Consider the following 21,263-nt stretch of genomic DNA (forward strand, 5'->3'; position numbering starts at 1 on the left):
CCCCATTTTCAGACTGCCTCATGGTGGGACATGAGAGTGCCCCAAGCCTATGATGTGGGAGATAGAGCAAGAAACTTTGTTTCCTTTTTCTTAGGTTGAAAGGAAGCAGTTAAGGGTCTAATGTCAGCAGGTAGGTTTCCATTGACTTCCATGGCCTTATCTGAGATGCTTGTTATTTCTGGAAAAAGATGATGATGTATGTTCAGGTCTGATCATTTTGTCTTTCCTCTTGTCTCTGTTTTCCTTTGCCAAACTCCAGTAAGGTAAAACACAAAAGTATTGCTCAAGTCAGGACTGAAAGAAAAATAAAAGAAAAAGTCCATTTCAGTCCTGCTGTGCAGAGCTATCCCTGATATAAGGGAGCTGACTTCCTCAAATTATATTTTATGTACCTATTAATATTGTCATCTACAGCTATTGTATTTATTTACATTGTCAAACCACTGAAAGATAAGAAGATATAGGATCTGGAAAGCAAACATAATGATTTTTGAATCTTCAGATTGAGGTAAATGGGAAGCATCCCTCATAAATAAAAATCACAAAGCACAGAAAATACTGCAGTGGAAGATGATATTACACTGGGGCTGAGGAAATTTGCATCCTTTCTTAGAGCCAAGCAAAAGAATGCAGAAAGAGAGCAAAATAGTAACTCCCCTTCCCTTCTCTTGCCCCCCACCAAAATTAGTGTTAAAAGGGAAGGGTGCGGAACAGGAAAGGTGTGATAAGGAAAAGTGAGAGAGGCATTTAGATAAAACAGCTCATAATAAGAAATTGAATGAATGAAAGGAAATTAACAAATAAAAGCTAGTCTAAAATCCCACAGGGAATGACCAAACCACTACAATAAACTAGATATGGAAAATCTCCAAGGAAATGGGGTTGGGTGTAGTAGGTGGAGTTGGGCCTTGGTTTGGAGACCATAGCAGGGTCTATCAGGAGGTAAAACACTACATCTACCCTTTTCACATGGGCTACCATTCTCTGGCTGTGAGCCAAGTACAGCCCCCTCCATACACCATAAATTTAGCTACTCTGCAGCAGCTTTTAATTCATTTTCCTAAAAACATGTGCATGCTGTGCATGTTTGCCAGTGAGCTGAGTCTACAGCTCTCAGAAGCCTAGGGGCGAGGGGTGAGGGACCAGGGCATGGTAGGAGGGTGGCCGGACATGGTCTGCTGCGGGATGAAGCCACCCCGAACTCATTGATCCTTCCCTGGGTAGCCACAGCCTCTGTGGCCAGCTGGCCTCTCCTCTGCTTACATGTTTTTACCGGCTTACTTCTCTGCATGTCGTTTCAGGTCGTGCAACATGCAGAGTCAAAGCCAGGAAAGCAGCAGCTTTAGGAGCACGGTTTGGAGCTAGGGGAGTCTTTTTCAAACTGCAAAGGTGCTTGTATCATTAAATGGCTGTCAGCAATATCTTGGAATTTGAATGCATTTAACTCAAACCATAAAATCCGAATAGAGCTAGTCAAAGAAGAAAAAAAAAGGGGGGGATGTGAAAGCAGACATTGTAAAGACAACTGCAAGGGAGGTGAGTAAAAGAAGCAAAAGAGCATAGAGGAAAGGCTTAGTCAGTTGTACAGTGTATTTTGGACACCTAAGAACATCTGTGATCTCATAAAAGCACATGGCTTAACTGGGAATACCTGGGATGAAGGATGCGACTGTCAAAGCTGATGATGACAGTGACACCTTGATATAGGACAAAGTTCAGCATATTGTCATCAGCCATGAATGAAAAACACAGAAATAATGAATTTGAGTTTAGGTTAATCAGTGAAAGGAATCAGTCATTTTTCACATCTCTTCAGAGTATCACACTCTTTTGCATTGATCTGAAAACACAAAGAGCTTCCTTGCAAACAAATTTTCCCGTACTGTTACCACTTGCTCCTTTACAGTCTTCCTCCTGCCTCCTCTTAGATGTTCACAGGACCAGACCCTGCTGCTCTATAAAGCTGCTCAGTTAAAGTCTGCGAGTATCGGTCCCATGGGTTGTCTTCTACCTGAGGAGCAGCCTGGCCCAGTTCTTGGCCCCACATTCTTCTCCAGATGCTGGGGAATCTGCACGCGTGAGCTGGGCACACAGAGGTCTGGCTGGCAGAGCCCCGCTCTGGTGCCGCATTTGCTTTGGTTTGATATGTGGCTACCACCGCCGTAGGCTCTGCTGGAAGCAGATTGCCCTGCTTTGCAATAATAAAGCTTTTAAACAGAACATTAGAAGACAGCATGCCAGCCCTCTCAGAAAAGGATTTTTTTAGCATCTTTCCCACCCTATGAGAAAATGCCAGACATATTTCTGTATCTAGTGTTAGCAGTGCTCCTCCTGGGGAAGCTCCCATCGCTCTTACCTCGCTAGTGATGGCACTCCTTGATTTACTGAAGAATCCCCCCCTCCCTTTTTTTTTTTTTATACATGTTGGCTGTATATTCCAGGAGACTGAATGTGAACTGGTGCTCTTATTTTATATTCCCTGTTCACTTTTTGGATCTATGTTTGTGCTTGATCCCTCTATTTTTCAGCTGCAAAAGCTGCAGAATTGGAATATTTTTGCTCATCAAGATGATGAGCAGGAATTACTTGTTTGTTAGGGAATTGATTCAGGGATGCTTAGGAGTTAATCCCCCAAAGCAACATATCACGTCTAAGTAACAGCACCTCTGTTCCTCATGAACAGTTTGAGCTGACACAGAACAGCTCTATGGTAGATTCAGCTGGGGAGGTTGCAAAATGAAGATGTAATTTAGCAGCTCTTCACTCGGTGAAGCAGTTATTTTTGAAAATAGGAATTAAACTATTGCTATCAATCAGTAAGCTATGAGTTGGTGACTTCCCTGCTGACTACAGCTTTGGAGCCACAGGAGAGCATGGAAGAAACTCAGTGGTTTTCAGGCCAAGCAAAAGGTCAAAGTAGGGAGGCAGGTCACCATGGGAATGTGTGCAGGCTGAAAATTACTGCTGATTTTCCAAGTAGCAACCTGAACCAAGCACGCAACAAATTTTCTATGGTCACTTACACAGTGTTAGAAAGTGTATTAACCTGGGAAAAAAACGGGACATGAGAAGATGGAATAGGAGGATGTAATTATTCTCACAACAACAAATATAGTGTTTGGAAATAAATTTTATTTGGGGAATATTAGGAAAGGATGTTAATCTTTTAGGTCAAAGAGAGTTTGTAGTTTTGTAATTTGTGTCATAAAAATGGGAGGAGTGGCATGGGGATTCTGCAATCTTCTACCCAGCAAAATAAGCAAGCTTTTCTTCCTGCTTGGCAGGGCAGGGTTTTCATGCTGAGTGGCTACTCTGTGAGTCTCAAGACACCAAGAGTCCAGACTAGCTCTCCTTTCCTCTCCAGGAGCTCATATATTCACAGATGTCCAATCAAAGACTATACTATGAAATTAGCAGCATTTTAAAATTAGATTCATCAGTAAGAGCATGTAATTTGTGTTATGAAAAAAAAAAAAAAAAACCTCAGATAATTTAGCAACCGGCATCTGTGTCTTTGCCAGCTGCAACTGGATCTTGATGGTGTCCCAGCTGGGGACTTTCTTTTCAGTTAGTGCTGTCTTTGAAATAGCTGAGACTCTCTTAGCTCAGCTCCAGACCTCTTAACTTTCTGGGGTTTACTTATTTTAATGCTGACTGATTCTCCTGGATTCCCTAATCTCCTTATTAATTATACATTGAAAAGATAACAAAATATCACAAAGTGATGTCATGTCTGTGGAATCCAGCATATCGGATTTTTTTGCCTGAAGTGTCAAGCAAGATTTATTATTCTGATAATAGCTGGATTATTCAGTTTATCATATACAGCAAAAAGACACCATTAACATTCATCCTGATCTATTCCTGGTCTTAAGAGGCACAAGTGGCAGAGCTGGCATTCAGAGGGCACTCGTGCTCTTGAAAACCCCCTGTTCCCTTGTTGCCTTCCCCTGATCTTTGGGCCGAATTCTTGCCGCAGGGCTGGCTGTTACCATGGTGGCAGAGGCAGTCCTGCAGCGCGCTGTGTAGGTATGAACATTTGGCAGAGCTCGAGGTTTTTAGGTAGACGGTATAATTGCTCTGTCATTCAACACACACACACACAAAAAGTGATTTTGTTTTTCTCTGATTGCTTTAGTTCCTGCTTTCCTACTGTGAGATTGTCAAGATCCGTTGCACAGCTTCTGAAAGCTAATTTGAGGTCAGCCTGTGAGTCAAAATCGATTCTTGATTTTTGTCAACTGTGAGCTGCAGATGCGGGGGTTGATTTGGGAAGGGAGGGAGCAGGCGCGCTCCCTTGCTGACTGACCTCGGTGGGAGCTGCGACTCTCAGCAACTCTTGGTCTCCTGCTCTTGCTCTTCAGTGATGAAAAGAGTTGAAAAGGGGCAGGATCCTTTCAGCTTATATCCCTCTTGTTCTACAATTCCTGCTATTTTCGGTATTACTACAAAGGGAGTGAGAAGGAAGGTTAGATCTCAGGAATGCACTCTCATTAAAAAGAGGCTGGTAACCTGCCCATGGCGAGCCGGAGCCATGTCAGCTCCTGCATTTGTAACTGAAACCCCTCAAGTTTCCGGAAGTCTCTAAATGGATTGCTTTCAGTTGGAGCAGCACAGACATTATAAAACCTGCAATTACTTTTACTGTAGGGCCATAAAATATAGATCTGATGAAATCTTGGGGTAGGACGCATGGGCGCCCTACAGTTCCGCCCAGCACACATGAGAACCTATTAGAGATGATGAAAACAAGGCACTAGAAAATCCATTAGAGCTTTTTGTTGCCACTTGCAATGATATTCCCTGTAACCACATTAAATCAAAGCATCTCTGGGGCTTCACCGCATTTTTTTTTATATCAATGCTGTATACTGTTATAAATAATGGTGTTAAAATCACTGAGAAGAAATTCTATGATATTGTATAAGTTAGGGATTTGTGGTCATTTGTTTAGAATTTATATCAGAGAAGCACTTAATTTTTCAGTTGGGGTGGGGTAGCATTGTGCTAGAGACTGCACACATATAGAGAGAACGAGAATCACTGTCCCAAAGTGCTTTGACCATCTAAATTGCATTAAGGACAAAAGGTATAAAATGAACAAGTAAAAATGATTAAACTCCTCTCTGGATAACTGCTGTTCTGCGATTGAAACCATACTCTTATCCAATAAGGGAACGGAGAGAAATACCTGCTTTTGATCTCTAGGAAATAGCAAAAGGAGACTGACAGAAGCTGGTGGTCACCGTGTGTAACACTGCTCTTTGCCCTTGCTCTTCATAGCTCCCTCCTTTTCTCATCTGCTATTTACAAATAGAGACACAACTGGACTGTACCTCTTCTGGAAATAGTCAGGGTGACCAACAGGGGTTCTCTGGAAAAAGATAAATACATTTTCATGATAATAAATGAAACAAGGCTGTCATCATGGCTTTAGACAAGTGCCTAGAAGGAAAAGTAGCCTTGTTCTTCTTGATTCCATCAGTTTTGTATTTGAGTTTCCAGGGTCTATGAACACAAAACATATAAAGGAGATATGAATCAAACATGCTAATAGAGTTCAGTGAAAGTAATATGAACCCAAAACAATGAATTTTTCCCCCACAGTTCTGTTTACAGTATGTAATTATCATGAGCTGGTTGGCAGTCCTGCCATAATTAGGCACAACAGCATGAGTTAAGAATGTATCACCAATCTTAGCCTAGGATTTATTCACTTTTGTTGGTTTATACTAACCTTGTCATACTTAAATAGCGATATGCATCTTTGTAAGAGAATATTTTTTTAATGAAAAATTTAAGTCGGCCTTAAAATAAGCTATAATGAATTCCTCCATTTCCAGTGTAAATACATCATTTGCATTTTAGAAATCTAAGATTTAATCCCAAATTATAACCATACAAGCTTTGAATTTTTGACTTAGATGAGCAGATATACCTGCACTATAAGTCATTCAGGTCAGAATATTTTTGAACAATACATATGAACCCCAAATTTGCAAAATGCTACATTCACAGAGACTGCTTTTGTGGGGGGGCAGTTAAGACAACAAGAGCAGAAACCTAAAGTATCTAAAGGATGTGAAAATCTGGTTCTTACTCAGGGTGGCTTTGCAAATCTCAGCCTGTTTACTCAACGTATTTACCTCTGAGCATCTGTCTCTGTGAAATGATGCACCAGGGAAACGCATGTTCTTTCTCTTAGGAAGGCAGATTTTCAGGGATTTTCTTTCAGGGTGCTTTTGAGGGAGATGGAGCCACGATTTGATCTTCCATAGATCTTGAGGGGCAGTTTTGCCTCACTCCAGGACAAAAGTCCTAGAGCCCTTCTGCAAGCTGTGGGCCGCTGGAGTTAGTGCCAGCCCAACACTCCCGCCTGCCTGACAGCAATGCCCTTGTCAGTGGAAGCACCAGGATTTTTCCCCGCCTAAGTTCATAGCCTTTCCACTGGCCTCTTGCAATGCCAATTTGTCGGCCCAGAGAGAGTTAGCAGCAGCTGATACTCTGCCCTTCCCTTTGGGCTTAGGATCTGCTATATCATCCTCATCCTTTGAAAGGAAGAGCAAAGTGCCCTAACGAAACAGAGCCTGGGGACAGTTGCTGTTCCTGTTTTGCTCCCTAATCAGTCCAATCCCACAGAGGTGCTAAGTATAGCCTGCCTACATTTTTGGCATATATATGGAATGAGGGGATCCCACAGGTGCATGTTGCAGCATGAAGGCGGTGTTGCCCCTTTGTCTTTACTGTGGAGTGGTACCAGAGAAATAGATCTATTGATTACTTACCAACAAGCTAAGTATTAAATAAGCATACAACTCCCCACTGCACCTGCTGGTCACTGTCGGTATTCCAAACTGCTTGACTGCATGCTGTGTAACAAAGTCAACAGTCAAGAAATCTTTCTTGCCTCACACTGTTGTCATCATGCAGCCAGTGCTGCTAATCTCTAGTATCCCTCAAAAGAAAAATAATCCTTTAGTTAAGAATCCTGAGAAAAAATGTTGAGCATGGTTTCTGGAAACCTTCAAATTACAGCTTTTCTGTGTGTGTGCATGTGTATGTGCGTGTATGCATGTGTACATAAACAAAAAAATTGTTAACAATCCTGTTTAACTTCCATCCCTGGCAAATGGATTTTTTCCATTGGGTTTAATAGGAGAGCAGAATAAAATCCCAGTTCAGGAAAGCACTTTAACTGGGCTTTAAGGAGGTGACTTGTCCCAGAAACTTCAATTAGACATGTCAGCAAATGCTTTGCTGACTAAGGATTTTCATAGCTCAGCTGGTGTAGAGGGCAGCTTCCAAGCTGGATGCTATAGGATGTTGACCTCTCTCGAGAGCCCCAAGTAGCAGCCAACCATCTTCAAAACATGCTGAGTAATCATAATAATTCCCTCGGCAGCCTCTTTCAGGGAGGAAAGGGAAAAGAAAGAGTAGAAAAAAAGAAGGAAATTCTTCCTATTTAGCATTGAAATGCTGTCATGATTATTGTCTTTGCATTTTTAGTTTGGGGCTGTATATCTGAACTTTTCTACTCTCCTTATATAAATATTACAGCAAGGTCCTCAGTACTACTAGGGAGTTGCTACCTCAGTAGGGGAAGAAAATATGTTTTGCTGGTTTTGCATTCTTCCTACTGACAAATGTAAATCTCGATCGTAAGAGAACATATCATTTTAGGGGTAGTTAGCACTATTTATCAGTTGCAGCTCACAATACAAACAGTTTTTGTATCTTATTGCAGAGATAGCCAATGTCCCTAATCCTTTTAGTGACATATCTAAATCTTCATGTGCCTGAGAATTCATTGTTTTAGAAAATGTGTAAGTAAGTGCCAAGTTAGGCAAATTATATATATTGGGATCATGTCTGTTTTCCTGCAGTTAGGTTTAGTAAAGCTTTTGTTTACTTGTTTCAATGAGGGAAGATGGAGGGAAAAAAGAGCATGCTTTTTCTTTCCCTTCTCATGTCCTGATATATGTGCTACACCAAGGTACTTCGTACTGATACACTGATATATCTGATGTTGCTACACCTGACAGGCTGAACCCATTTGCTCCTGTGGGAGCTCTGATAATAGTGCTCATTGTTTTGCTGAATAGCAGGCTCTGGGTAGTGACTACTGAGTAATGAGCAGTATGATCAGGCCAAAATTATTTAATGTGGGAGGCCTATTTGCACAGGAGAGGTCATAGTGCAGTGCTGTTCCCCATATGGAAGCAAGTTCATGAGTCAGTGAGGCCAATTTTTAAGCAAGGTACACTTTAGCAGGTTCAGTTCTGAACTGCATTGAGCTTAAAAATGGAGGAACAGAAAGTAATTTTTTTTTTTTTAATGTCCGTAATAATGCTTTAAATACTTGGTGAGCCCTCTAGTGGTGCTCAGCACGCCCTGGAAACTTCCAGGAACTGGGCTGGAGACAGGTGGCCCCTTTGGCCATCGCATTAACGTAAACACTGTTCCTCAGGGTTCAGCATGTTCATCTCCTTATTTCAGATGCCTACTAAATTCAGAGAGATGAGAATTTGGTTTCTCATCAAAAAGAAATTTTTGATTTCTTTCGTGATAAAACACTCTTCAGCAGATATGAAGGAACTCACTGAAACCATCATCTTTGTTTAGTTGTCCCTCTATAATACTCAGTCTACAAGAGCTTCCTGCTCCTACACAGGTGCTGGGGAGGTCCAGGCTCCCACCTCGCATTCCGGTGGCAGGGCTTAAATCTTGAGGTGCACACGCTGTGCTTAGGCAGAAATGGCCTCTTAATGAGCGCCTGCTGTGGCCTCTGTGGAGCAGAAAGCAGCTCTGAGCTGCTGCCCCGTGTGCGGTGCCGGCTGAGCTGAGGCTGGGCAGGGGCTCTGCTCACACACAGCTTTGAGGTGGACAATTTGAGGTGCCTATCAGGGCAAGTAAAGGACTGTTTTTCGGCACGCCATACTGTCTGGGGTGTGCCAAAGCAGCAGAGTAAGAATATAGTGCCGCAACGAGAATGCTCTGGAAAGGAATGATTTGGCCAGGAAAATCTTCTTCTGAAAGAGCTCAGCTCTGGGATTTCACGGCGATGAAAAGTATTCTTCTGCTTTGCTTCCAAACACAACTTGGAACGCGCCTTTGTTTTTAGAATTGACTAATAAAGACTACAGGAGGGCACCGATTAGGGAAATAAACCTATAATGCTCAGTGCAGTGACTGCCATAGGACTGCTGTTTAACAGCCTCCATGCTAATCAATTCTCTTCAGTCAGCTAAATGCCATAGATGTTATGTAAATAAATGCAAGTTTAAGAGTGTTCTTCAGTGCGTGGTTAAGGCTATGTTTCTTCTACTCCACCATAAAATCAGCATGCATGTTAACAGATATAAACTGCACCTTGTACCAGTGGCTTTTTTTGTTCATTTTACTGCTGCAGCTTGGTAAAAACAGAAAAACAGGGAAAAGCAATAAACTCCCTGTTCTTCTTGAGTAACATTTTTAAAATCTGATACCTCAGTGGGGTTGGGGGAAAAAGATGCTGATTTTAGGTTCATAATAATGTCTACAATTAGGTTGTTATGGAGCTTCTGTTGCAAATTTTGAGCCAGACTCTCATAGCCTTCCTCACATATGATAGTCACCCAGAGGTGACTTTTCCTCCTCCAAGTTGATGTTTTAGTGAGCCACTTGGTAAGTATTATCAAAAGAATCCAAAATCCATCGAGGACAATGGCAATAAATTCAGTGTCTTTAGTGAAACTAGAATTTGTTGGGAGTGTGAGTGAGCAGCACGTTTTTACTAACAAAACCTTTATTTCCTAACTAGGGAGACCAAAAGCTGGACAACGGTGCATATTTGCCATTTATGTTCTGTTTAGTCCTGAGGCAAGAGTGGAGATATTCAAGAAGTGATATAAGAAACTTTTAATACCTTGTTCTTAGTTTATACTTTCAATACTACAACCCAGGATCCTGCAACAGAGAGATCAATGTTTTACCTCCAGGAGAAAATGAAGGTGCAAGAAGATGGAATGACTCGTCCGAAGTTACCCAACATAACTTGAAACCAAGCCCAGACCTTACATGTTTAGGGAACTCAGCAGATATTTTAGATAAATTAAATAGGCTGATGCTCTGTCCTGCAAATTTCGCTGACATTTTTATATAACTTTTTCCTTTCTATCTTCTATACTGATATAGAATAATGAACTTTAAATAAATAAAACATTTTGTTTGAATGTCTAACATTTGAAAAAATTGAAGAGCTGTAAAGTTCCATTATCTTGTATTGGTAAGGAAATGCATCCTTTCCTCTTATCTTTTCTGCTTTTTTTTATCATGTCCTATGATGCTGTGTGATACATATCACAGACAGCTTCAAACACTCATTCTTTTTTACAGATAAATCTTAATTTATTATTTTGTCTTCACTGTATAATAAGATTTTTAAAAATCTATTAATGTTCTATATATTAATATTATTTTGCATTAATATTGCTTATCAATATTTTAGCACATGGGGCAGATGATGAGCTTTTCTCTCTGATTTAAAAGGTGAGTAAACTGAGATAAACCATACCGACAGACTGAAAATATCCCCTATAGGACCATTGAAAGAATTTTATAAAGCAGAAATGAGAGTGCTGTGTTTCTTGCTTCCCGCTTTTTTCAATTTAGGAGCAACTGCTGATTTGCTCCTATACATACAAATGCATGAAACTTTCAGCATTTTATTTGGTATAAAGAATTGAAGCTAATGATATATTGCACATGCAAAGCAATCCTGAAATCTTTGGTTTAATAGGCAGCTAAATGATTTCAGAATATGTTTATAAGTTTGCTTAAAGAACAATCTTTCTGCATACTATAATGAAGGAGAATATCCTACGAGCATAGTCCAATGCAAAGGAATGGACACAGGACTGGTTATGTGACAACCTAGAACTGAATAGAACTCAGTGAGGCCTGGTGAAACTCCACAAAAGGAAAATAGAATAATCTCTTTGAAGAATATTTAAGAGACTTGTTTTTTAACCTTTTTTTTTTTTTGATTTTAGTATCATTTCCTCAGAACTTTGATTTCTTTTTTTTTCTCAACTTATCTAGACCCTTTTCATTTAGCAAACCATTGGGGACTTTCTCACTACTTCTCATTGAAGTGAAAATAATAAAAAAGTTTAGTATAAAAACAACCTTATAATATGTAACACATTTTCATGCCAAAGTCCATGTCCGCAGTTGTTAGGACTGGCGGTTTGTCATAATAAATCATACAAATTGTCATGGGGAAAGACAAAAGCAGAAATCACAAGAGTGCAATAAAAAAACATGGATCATATTACTTAAACACAGTTCTCTTTTATTTTTAAATACAATCATCTGAAAAGCAACAATGATACAGTTTACCTAAATTTCTGTGGCAATGACAGTGCACAAACACATCGGCAAGCAAGAGCCATTACTGTTCCCTCTTGGTTTCTGCTTTCCTACCTTTGCTGAGGGAACCACCTGTGGTCCACCAGCTCCTGAGTTCACACATTACTTCAGTGGGGCCCTGGAGGAGGTGGGTAAGCCATGCAAGCACTGGCCAGTATGCTAAAACTCTTTTTACTGGGCTTCAGGTCTCCATTCAAAACTCTTGGGGTCTGCAAGGAAACAAGCTGAAAATCATGGCTATATAGATTTTCATAAAAGCTACCTTCTTTCTAAAGGAGCTGGTGTCTCCAGGTTTGCTCTGTGGTCAAAGCTGAGTGAAAGGTGCCCAGAGGAGTTCATCCCTCTTCACTGATTACAGGGTCAGCCTGGGTAGGTGACCCTCCAGGGACTAAAATTTGCCCCTATAAATTTTGCCCTCCGTTCAGATCCCCCACCTACAAACTGGAGGCATCATTGAGCAGGCAGGGTGGCTTCACATTAAACACGGCTTTGTCAATCTAACATCCACTTTGTATTGAAAAAAGAGGTCCTGCTCCCTCTCCCCTACCATTTCCCCGGCTGCAGGTATCCTCCTCCCTCATGTTGGCTTTGCCAGTTGAGTGGCCTTAGGGTGAATTGACTCAGTTGACAGGTTGACATAACTGGCAGCAAACGGTTCTTTTATTTGCATATTTATTTTATGTGCAGTGTTAGGTTTCCATTGGGTCAGTTCTCTGGATTGATTTGCCCCAGAGCTATCTGACTGCTAGAGCCATCCCAAGGGAAACAAGGAAGGAGTAGGTGGGGGAGGAGAATGGATGAGAAACGGGAACTCCTCCAGCTTTTGGGACAGGACTCAGCGGGATATGAAACTGTACTCGGAAGGGATCTGAACTGGTGTTGCCACTGGCCTGCCTATTCCCTCTCTCCCGTCCCAGCTTGTCCTGGCACCAGCACTGGTGCTCAGCTGAGCAGGCAGGGAGCTGGGAGATCACTTTGCAGAACATTCAATACTTCTTTGCTCTGAATGTTTTCAGCTGCATTGACTAAAACGCATTTCTCATCACTGGATTGCTGCACACGCAGGCAAGTGCCCACCCTGGCAGAATGGGAGCATGGGCCCACAGCCTCCAGGATGCAGATCAACTTGAGCTAATTTGGAAGTGCCCTGGAAAGAAATCGTTAGTTCCCTCATCTAGCTCATGGAGAGGGTCCCACTGAAGCAATCCGGGTATCATTTGACTGCTAGGAGCTGTTCCCATTTACACCAGTCCAACTGTATCCTATCTCCTGCTCTTTAGAAGCAGAAGTCTCCGAATGGCAGAAGTTGTGGATGAATTTTAAAACCCACAAAGCCAATGTACAGCAAAACGTAAGTGACAGCTATCACAAAACTGCAGCCTTAGCAATTATCACTGGTGACAGTCAAGATGTTGAAAGAGTACTGAAAAAGTCAGGCGCACTGCAGGCAATAAGTCAAAACCAGACATGATGGGAGGTACCCTTTCGGTATGTACAAAGATGCATGTCAGAAGCCAGAGCTGTTTTTGTGCATCTGGCCCACTAAAAAAACCCTTACTTCATGTTCTGCACGTATCAATTCAATTTCTCTTTTCTCCTATATGATGAGCAAATGTGAGCACTTGGGTATAGTAAGCCACAGCTGTGAGATACCTCTGTCTGGGAACCTGCAAAAACAAATCCCCTCAGTTTGACAAACATTCTGAAAATGAAGCCAATTCCTGGTTGCTGTAAACTGCAAGAAAAACACCAAAATAGCAGTAAATTGTGTAAGCTTTCACAAGGTGCAAAGGACTGAAGAACCAGGATATGGTTCTTCATGTCCTGGTTCTCATTTGACATGAGATATGAAGGATAGGTATCATGGGCCTGATGTACCACCGTGTTGTACCATTTTATGCCAGTGTCAAAACAGGATGATAGAGCTCTGTTGGATACTGCTAAGAATGCATCCCTTCAGTTCTGTTATGTGTTCTCTCAGGCAACTAATAGTTGTGGGAATGAAAGACAAACCTACTAAAAATGAAATGGTAGAAATGTCAGATGCTAGGAAAGATAATCATTCTACTACTTGAGCAACATAATTTTGCTCCAGTGGTCTCTCCTGAGGTGCAACAGGAATTTATTGAAAAAATAACTTGCAGTAAGCTAAAGACCTCTTGCAAAGTGGTGTTAATTAGTATTTGATAAGTAATTAAATCAGACTGAAAGTTTGCTAATCTAGAGTTATATATAAATATCTTAGCTGTTTGGCTTTCTCCATCTTACCATATTATTTAATGCTTACAGCTCTCAGAGCCATATTCTGAAATTGTTGTGCTTGTTGCATAGTGCATTATTACTTGAGGAGACCCTTTCATCCACAATGGCTTACTCACAGCATAGTATTCTATTCAAGGAGAATAAGTGTGTGACCCTCTCTGTAACAGCACCACCTTCTAAGTGGGTATTATGCCACACATAGCAAAGTTTCACGTTGTGAGAATTTATATTTCTTCTTTAAAATTATACATAAGGCTTTACCAAGTGCAAAAAGCATTAGGAATTGCATTTTAAAACACTCTGAAGTTCTGGAAGTGCTGAGGAACCTGATTTCTAAATGTGTTTATTTGAACAAAAACTTCAATATGCACCATGATTGATAGGCTAGAACAATGCAGGAAAGGAACTTGTAAAAAGGGGTCTAGTGTGGCTGGGATAAGCTTATTGTGAGAAAAGTACACCTTGTGTTGTAGCAGGACATTTTAATAATGCAATAACAAATGGCTTAGTTTAATTATATCTATGATCTGTTACTTTTAGCTATTTAAAATATTGCAAATGTATTCCTTATGTGATCATTTCCACAGAAATTCAAAGAATTATTTGGTTCACATTCAGCCAGTAATAATCAGTGGCAATGTTACTTTTACAGTAAATGTACATGAAGTTTATGAGCAACTGCACAGTGGGATGTAAAGATACCTATTCGGCATTTCCAAGTTTATGAGCTTTCTTCAGAAGAAACTTCTGAGAAGCTTATTTACCCAAGTACGTATCTACATACAGTCATTTACTGTAAGTGAAAGCAGACGTGTCATCTGTTAAACTTGTTTGATCGACTGTAGATTGTTTGCCCTTTGATTGTTGCTAATGTTCTGTGGGGCTATTTGTTTTCCTGCAGAGTTAATGATATTAAAGGAAAAAGTATTACTTTTTTTTTCTTTTCTTTTTTTAGACAAATGAAATTAAAAGTGTTTTTATTTAAAAGGGGAAAAATGAAGAGATTGTTCGTTCTCTCACCTGCTCACTTCAGGAGCATGCAGAAGCACAGACTCTTGGGACATGGATTTTATGACAGATTAAGGAAAAATATTTTTGTGAGAAACCTTTTGTTAAATTATTGGCAACAAATCATTTGTCCCTCAGGACATACAGTGCTTGGTTTTCTACTGGTGGAAACTGGAGGGAACCTGCTCTAAATTTACCTACTGTTTATCCTGAAAAGTTTTAATAAAGACTGAATTGTGAAAGGGTTTCCAAGTAATGAACTGCACTGGGGAAATATTCAAGTCCAGGGAAAATAATTATTCTATTGCATATTTCAGAATCTTGGGGATTAAGAATGTGGCCTTGTGGGATTCACAGAAAGAAAGGTAAGCAAGCACATCAAGACAGGACTAGTCAAAGATGTGCGACTTCCTCACAGTTGCACCCTCTTCTCCTTTAACCTTGCTCTTCTCCATGGCCCGGACCCCTCCTGGAGCCTCAGGGATGCCCGATCCGGCTGCTGTCTCAGCCCTGCTCTTGGACCTGGCTCTTCCACGTGGGTCTCGCATGTCTCAGGGCGGCCAAAGAGGGAACCTGCCACCAAGCACCCTCCAAAACAAACTTCATGGGGAAAAGCCAGTCATGAGTGTGTCGTGTTTTGTTGACAGTGTTAATGGCGCAGAAGTATCCCACGTGCTGTGCATGTCCAAGAGCAGCGCTCTGAGGGCTCCATTGCTAGAGAAGGCTGTTTGAGTTGTCACCTTCCTTCCTTTGCTCTCCATGGAGGATTTTGGTGACAATGATCTTTTTTTTCCAGATGAAAAATGGAAATAGGTCTGTAATTCATGTCTCCCACTGGAATTTTTCCAACAGCAGACGTGCAAAGGGGAATGTGAAGAGCCCACTGCTCTCAAGCCACAGATACAGAGAAAGGGATGTGGGCTTGAAGAGCCCTCTAAGAAAACCCCGAACCTCCACTTCATTGGTTTTGAGGCCCTTTCTGAATGAAAGTGAAGAGCTGATTAGTCTTAATGAGACTGATATTACAGCAAAGGGTATTTAAATCCTAGGCATGCCTTTTGCTTCCAGATTATGCAGACATTCCTTTTTGGTCACTGGTATTTTTATTGAAGAGCTGTCCTAGGAATGTAAATTAGGGGTAGCAATGAGCACAATTGCTTCCGTGCCTAAGTAGGTGCTAAAGTTACAGTCATCAGATGCAAGTTTTAATTGTCACTGAGGGACTAGAATAGAAGCATTGCTTCTTTTGTTTCGGACTATAATTATCTCATTTTATACCTTTACGGTCACTACTTGTTTTCACGGAAAGACTTTGTGCAGTCCTTCAAGCAGTGATAAAAAAAGAGTCAAAAACTACTAACATCATAATTAGGAGTGAAATTAGGAGAAAGCTTTTCCTAATAACTGCAGATATGATGAGCAATTACAATTTACATTGGCTTCTTTGCGTCCCTGTGAGTTTTACAAAAGCAACCAAACAAAAAGAAGTGGACAACCCTCTCCTTCCTTTTGCCAGATCTGTCCCCTGCCCTCCTGGTTTCTTTGAGCTGTGGCCACTCTAAAGGAGAGCTGTGGGCAGAACGTAGTATTGCTACAGCTCTCCCCAACATAACGTAGGCATGAACCACTTGGAGCTCATTCCTTGTACTTCCTCCTCACCTTGTGCTTCATCCTCAGGCACTGTCCTTACCAGCAGGCATGAGGAAAAGTAGTGCCTCTCCTTTATGTGGACTTGGCTTCTTGGCTTTTCTTCCTCCTCTCTCCATGTAAGCAGGAAAATCTGCAACACAGACAGAGGCTGCTTTTTAAATGATTGCTTTCAGGCTGATGGGGGGTTCTGGTCCACAGGGAAAAGGAGCTGTACTTGCCTGTTCAGGAGCAAGCAAGGATGGAAAAGCTGCGCTGACCAGAGCCAGAAGTGGGAGTGGAAGACCACAAGGCTAAGGATATCGTGGAGATACAAGAAGCCATCACAGGGCCACCTTCCACTGAATCTTACTGCAAAATATGTCGCTGAGATGCACTGCGACCTGCCTGATTTCAAGGAAATTGCAGCAATTTAAAAATTATGCGGATATGTCAAAAATAAGGATTTATTTATAGGGGAAGGGTGCAAGCCTGCTTTGCTTTTTGGAGGCCATTATGTAACAAAGCAGGCGCTTCACATTGATGACTTAGCAAACAGCGTGAGGTCTCATGGAGCACTCAGGCAGCTCTGAGGCTTAGAGGTGTGGGACCATCTGATAGACCATGTAATACTTGTTATCACCGAACTTTCGGTGATGACTCAGGCATCAAGAATTTCCCAGTTATATGATTTTTCTTTCTATGTGGGTTTACATGTTAACATACCAATAAAAAAGTAAAATGTTAGCAGAAATGTGTGCTTATCATTAATATCAGCGTTGAATGATTTATTTAAGAAAGGCAAGAGTGCTTTTTCTCTTTATCTCCTCCCCTGCATTTCCATGGAATAAGATTTTGGTAATAGGCCTGAAAACCTCGTTTTAAAATCTTGCTTCAGAATCAGTGACTAGAAAGATCAGAACATTTCCTGAAACTCTGTGGTTTGCATAAGGTCACAGTAAAGATCAAATGGAGAAATTGCAGCATGTATCAGTTGAGATGCATGAGTCCTCTAAATTTGGTCCTTTGTCATTTTGAACATTTCCTGGGAAGAGAACACAATTAAGACACTTCCGTATATGCGTATTTGTGTGTGAATGCATAGCCATATGCATGTGCAAAGATTTCACTTATTTCATCTGCAACTCAAAAAATGCAGTTAGTTTAGAAAATAAACATATAATAAAATTTGGTGAGTTTTTTGAAAGCCAAGAGTTTGTGAATAAACTTTAGAGCTTGAGAAACAAAAAGTTAACACTCCTCAGTGTTGTTGGATAGTTACCTACAGATATGGACATATGGCAGTTGTCCTTTTACACTAATAAATTTAGAATGCCACTAAGGTTTACATTACCATACATTTTTCAAACTCATACATTTTTCAAGCAAGTTAACTGAAATATACAAGGAGGTTCATTAAATAAATGGAATATAAAAATATGGCTCAATAGTACTTCGGAATCTGGTGAGCTACGGGTTGTTATCTGCCTTGTAGTGTATCTAAAGTTCATCTGAAAGTTGGAAGGGACCTCGGGAAGTCATTTAATATACTTAATAGATAACAATGTAAATCAGTTTTTGTGGCAGTTAAGGTATGTGTGGTGAAAGCAGAGGCAGATGTGTGTTTTGATTAGTGAGTTAAGCTAAATTTGATAGGTGCTGAAACTTCAAGAACTGATTGCCAAATTTATTTTTATTTATGTTCTGGGCAAATGTTTGGAAATATGAGGCAAATCAGTAAAAGCATTTCTCTCAACACATATCAGTGTAATGATTAGCAAAACATCTGAAAGCATGCTACCGTATTCCTCTATAAAACTGGCTGCATCTTTGACCCAATAATTTTGATTTACATTTTGTCATATATTTTCCTCTCCTCCACTAAAATTCTCCTAGTCTCTTAGAATGACTTTTCCTTTTTTTTTTTTTTTCCTTTTGTTTCTAACTCTTAGCACTGAAGACTTGAATGAAATATAAGATGGAGCCTTCAGTTTTTTGGATCAGTAGAGATATTCATTTCATGAGAATTAGTCAAACAACAGAGAAGCATTTAGTACTGCCATTTTAATCCTGTAACACCTTTGCACATACCAAAGAAAATGGTATTGGCCAAAGGATCAATGTTATTCACAATGTTATCTTTTCTGCATTGTTTATGGCAAGAGCCTATGAATATAATCTGTTATAGTTCAATTCTGAAGTCTGGGGTTGCCATGTAAAGCCCAACAGAGCAGATATTGTTATGATGATGATGATTAACATTATTATTGATGTTATTTTTAATTTCAAGCCTGTTTAGGAGAGCACTTACACGCATGCTTTAGTCTCATCCAGCTGAAGGGAACTCTTGAGTTATGCATGCTTGTTGAAATACTGTTCTAGATAGGGATGGACCTAACATATGTGAAAGTGCTTCACTGAACTGGAGCCCACTAAAGAACTTCTCATTTTCTTCATGGAACGGATCTTTGTTCATTCCATGTGGATTATTCAGGCATAAATCATACTGAACTACGAAAAAGGTACCTTCCTGCATAAATTCCTGGATTGCTTAACTTAACACCTAATTACAGAGCTGGTGAACCTGGATACGAAGGCGGTTTGAACGGCTGCCTGAGACATCAAGAGCTGAGTGCCTTTGTCGAGAGCATTGTGCATGATGTGCAACGTGGGCAGATTCCTGTGGGATGTTGACAATTTGTGGGAAATGCATGTAGGAGGAACAGGGTTACTAAGACCAGGGCTTTTAAAATCTATATTTTTTCTCTCATTGTACTGCTTGTGGGCTTGGGGATTTTGGAGGTTTGTTTTGTTTTGTTCTCTTTTTAATGTAGGGGGAAAGAAGAGCTTCTGTTTTTGGAAAAATCTGGCCAATAAGTGCAATATGCAATGAGTCACTTGTTCCTGGAGGTTCAAAACTACCCAGGTTCTTCCCTCCCAAAACAATGCTCATTGATGCACCTGAAAGCTGCAATGTTCCTTTTTTGCTCATGTCATTTTTAAAGAATGATAATCACTTGATAAGCCACGGATTTATGTAATAAATTAATTAGCTGTGCAGTTTTTCCTCAACTCTCTGCCTGCCAGTCTGTGTCCATTGGGACTTGTTTGGCTTTTCCAAAGAGTTACAAATAGCTCTCAGCATTATTATTTTATTTAAATCAATTGGCAGGAAAGTGCTTTCTCCTCTTCACACCAGAAGTGGAATTTTCCCTCAGTGATTTGCTGGTCTCTGAGGCATAGGATGGACAAGATTCATTTCTGTATCAGCAGCAAGATTTCTGCATGCAAACATACAGAGTTTAAAGTTCAGTAGCTTACAAAGGTTCAAGGATAGGGTCAGAAACTTTTGCCATTGGAAGAGGGTGAATCTTAGCTTCATGAAAAACTTGTATCTTGTATTTAATGTCAGCAGGGCATGAGACACCATATTTGAAATTTTAATGCCTTTAGGTATAGCAAAACTATTTTCATGCCCCTCTTCCTCCCTTCCTTCCTTTTTCCTTTGGCTGCCTATTGAAATTACCCTGATATCAGACCAGGATCTGTTTATTTTAAAGGTAGTACACACAACTTTCAAACAATTACTGTTAAATTTCATGAATTTGCATATGCTAAACTTCTTTATAAGTTTTTGGTCCATTTTTAATCCTGCTAGAACAAAGAGGTCCAGAGAGTATGTTTTTTACTTGTGTTGCCTAAAAAAATGCAGTCTTTTACCATTCCTTATGGAGTTTTATCATGAAGTGTTTCTACTTTCTGAATAAGAGAAATGTTGAATAAGAGCACAAGATTTTTCATTGCTCTTAGAGTCATAATATTGCAACCTCTAATATATTCCTTCGTATTTTCTCCCTAAACTAAATAGTCCTAATCCTTTTTATCTTTTCATAAAGAAAATTATTCATTCCTCTACTTATTTTAATTACTTTTTATCTGAATCCACTCTGCTACTATATTATCTGCTATAAAAGCAGTGACCAAAACCAAACACAGCATCCCAGTCGGAAGGGTACTATTCACTCATCTATCAATCACATTGTACTATTTGTAATGTATTTCTCCACCCTGTTTTTACGTTTCACATTATACCATTTGCCTTTTTGGGTCCAGATGACATATTGTACAGAAGCTGCTGACAGTGGGTTTCCTGCTATGCTCAACTATAAATGCCTGCTTCAGTTTTGTACTTGGCCTAGGCTCTGTTTCGGTGCTTGGCTGAAAAAGTAGGCTGCTTTATTGAGACATAAGTTTTTATATTTTAATTTCTAAACATGTCCTTTCTGTATTATAAAGAGCAGATGCAGATTCCACAGTACTGTGTTAGGAAGCCTAAAGATAGCTGGAAATACTTGCTGAACTATCTTTATAAACTGAAGCCAAAAGAACATTCATATTAAGCAATAATTTGAGCAAAATTAAGAGGAAGAGGGACAACACATGGCTAGTTAGTCACAAAGGTACACATGTATGCACAAAATAAATCCCCAACCTGTTATAGTAATGCACTTAGTTACTGGAAATGCAATTCGAGATTACTTTCATGAGCGAGGATGAACGGACTTGTTTAACCTTTGTACAGTGTTTTCCACCCACACAAAAAGTGACATCAGATACTTCATATAGCTAAAAAACAAGTCAGCACTTTGGAGCCTCCAGAACAAGGGACCAAGATACCTCTTTAGCATTATTAACGGTTGCTCACATAATTGGCTACCTGCTTACTGTGGGTCACTCCAAACTCCTTGATAGTTATTTGTGGATCCTAAAGACTCTGATGCAGAAAGGGAGCCATTCATGAAGTCTTTGCTGCAAGGTATTTTATCTTTATGCTGTAGTATACAGTAACGCTTTTGCAGTAAATGAGGAATATTTTACTATCCTGTATGATGCTGAGAGAATGAGTGGTACTGAAGAACATTTTGCATGAAGTTGCAAGTCTTACTGACATTTTGGTT

Source organism: Tinamus guttatus, unplaced genomic scaffold (genome assembly GCF_059628265.1).
Source record: "Tinamus guttatus ecotype Peru unplaced genomic scaffold, ASM5962826v1 Tinamus_guttatus_pri_ptg000384l, whole genome shotgun sequence".
Classification (NCBI taxonomy): Eukaryota; Metazoa; Chordata; class Aves; order Tinamiformes; family Tinamidae; genus Tinamus; species Tinamus guttatus.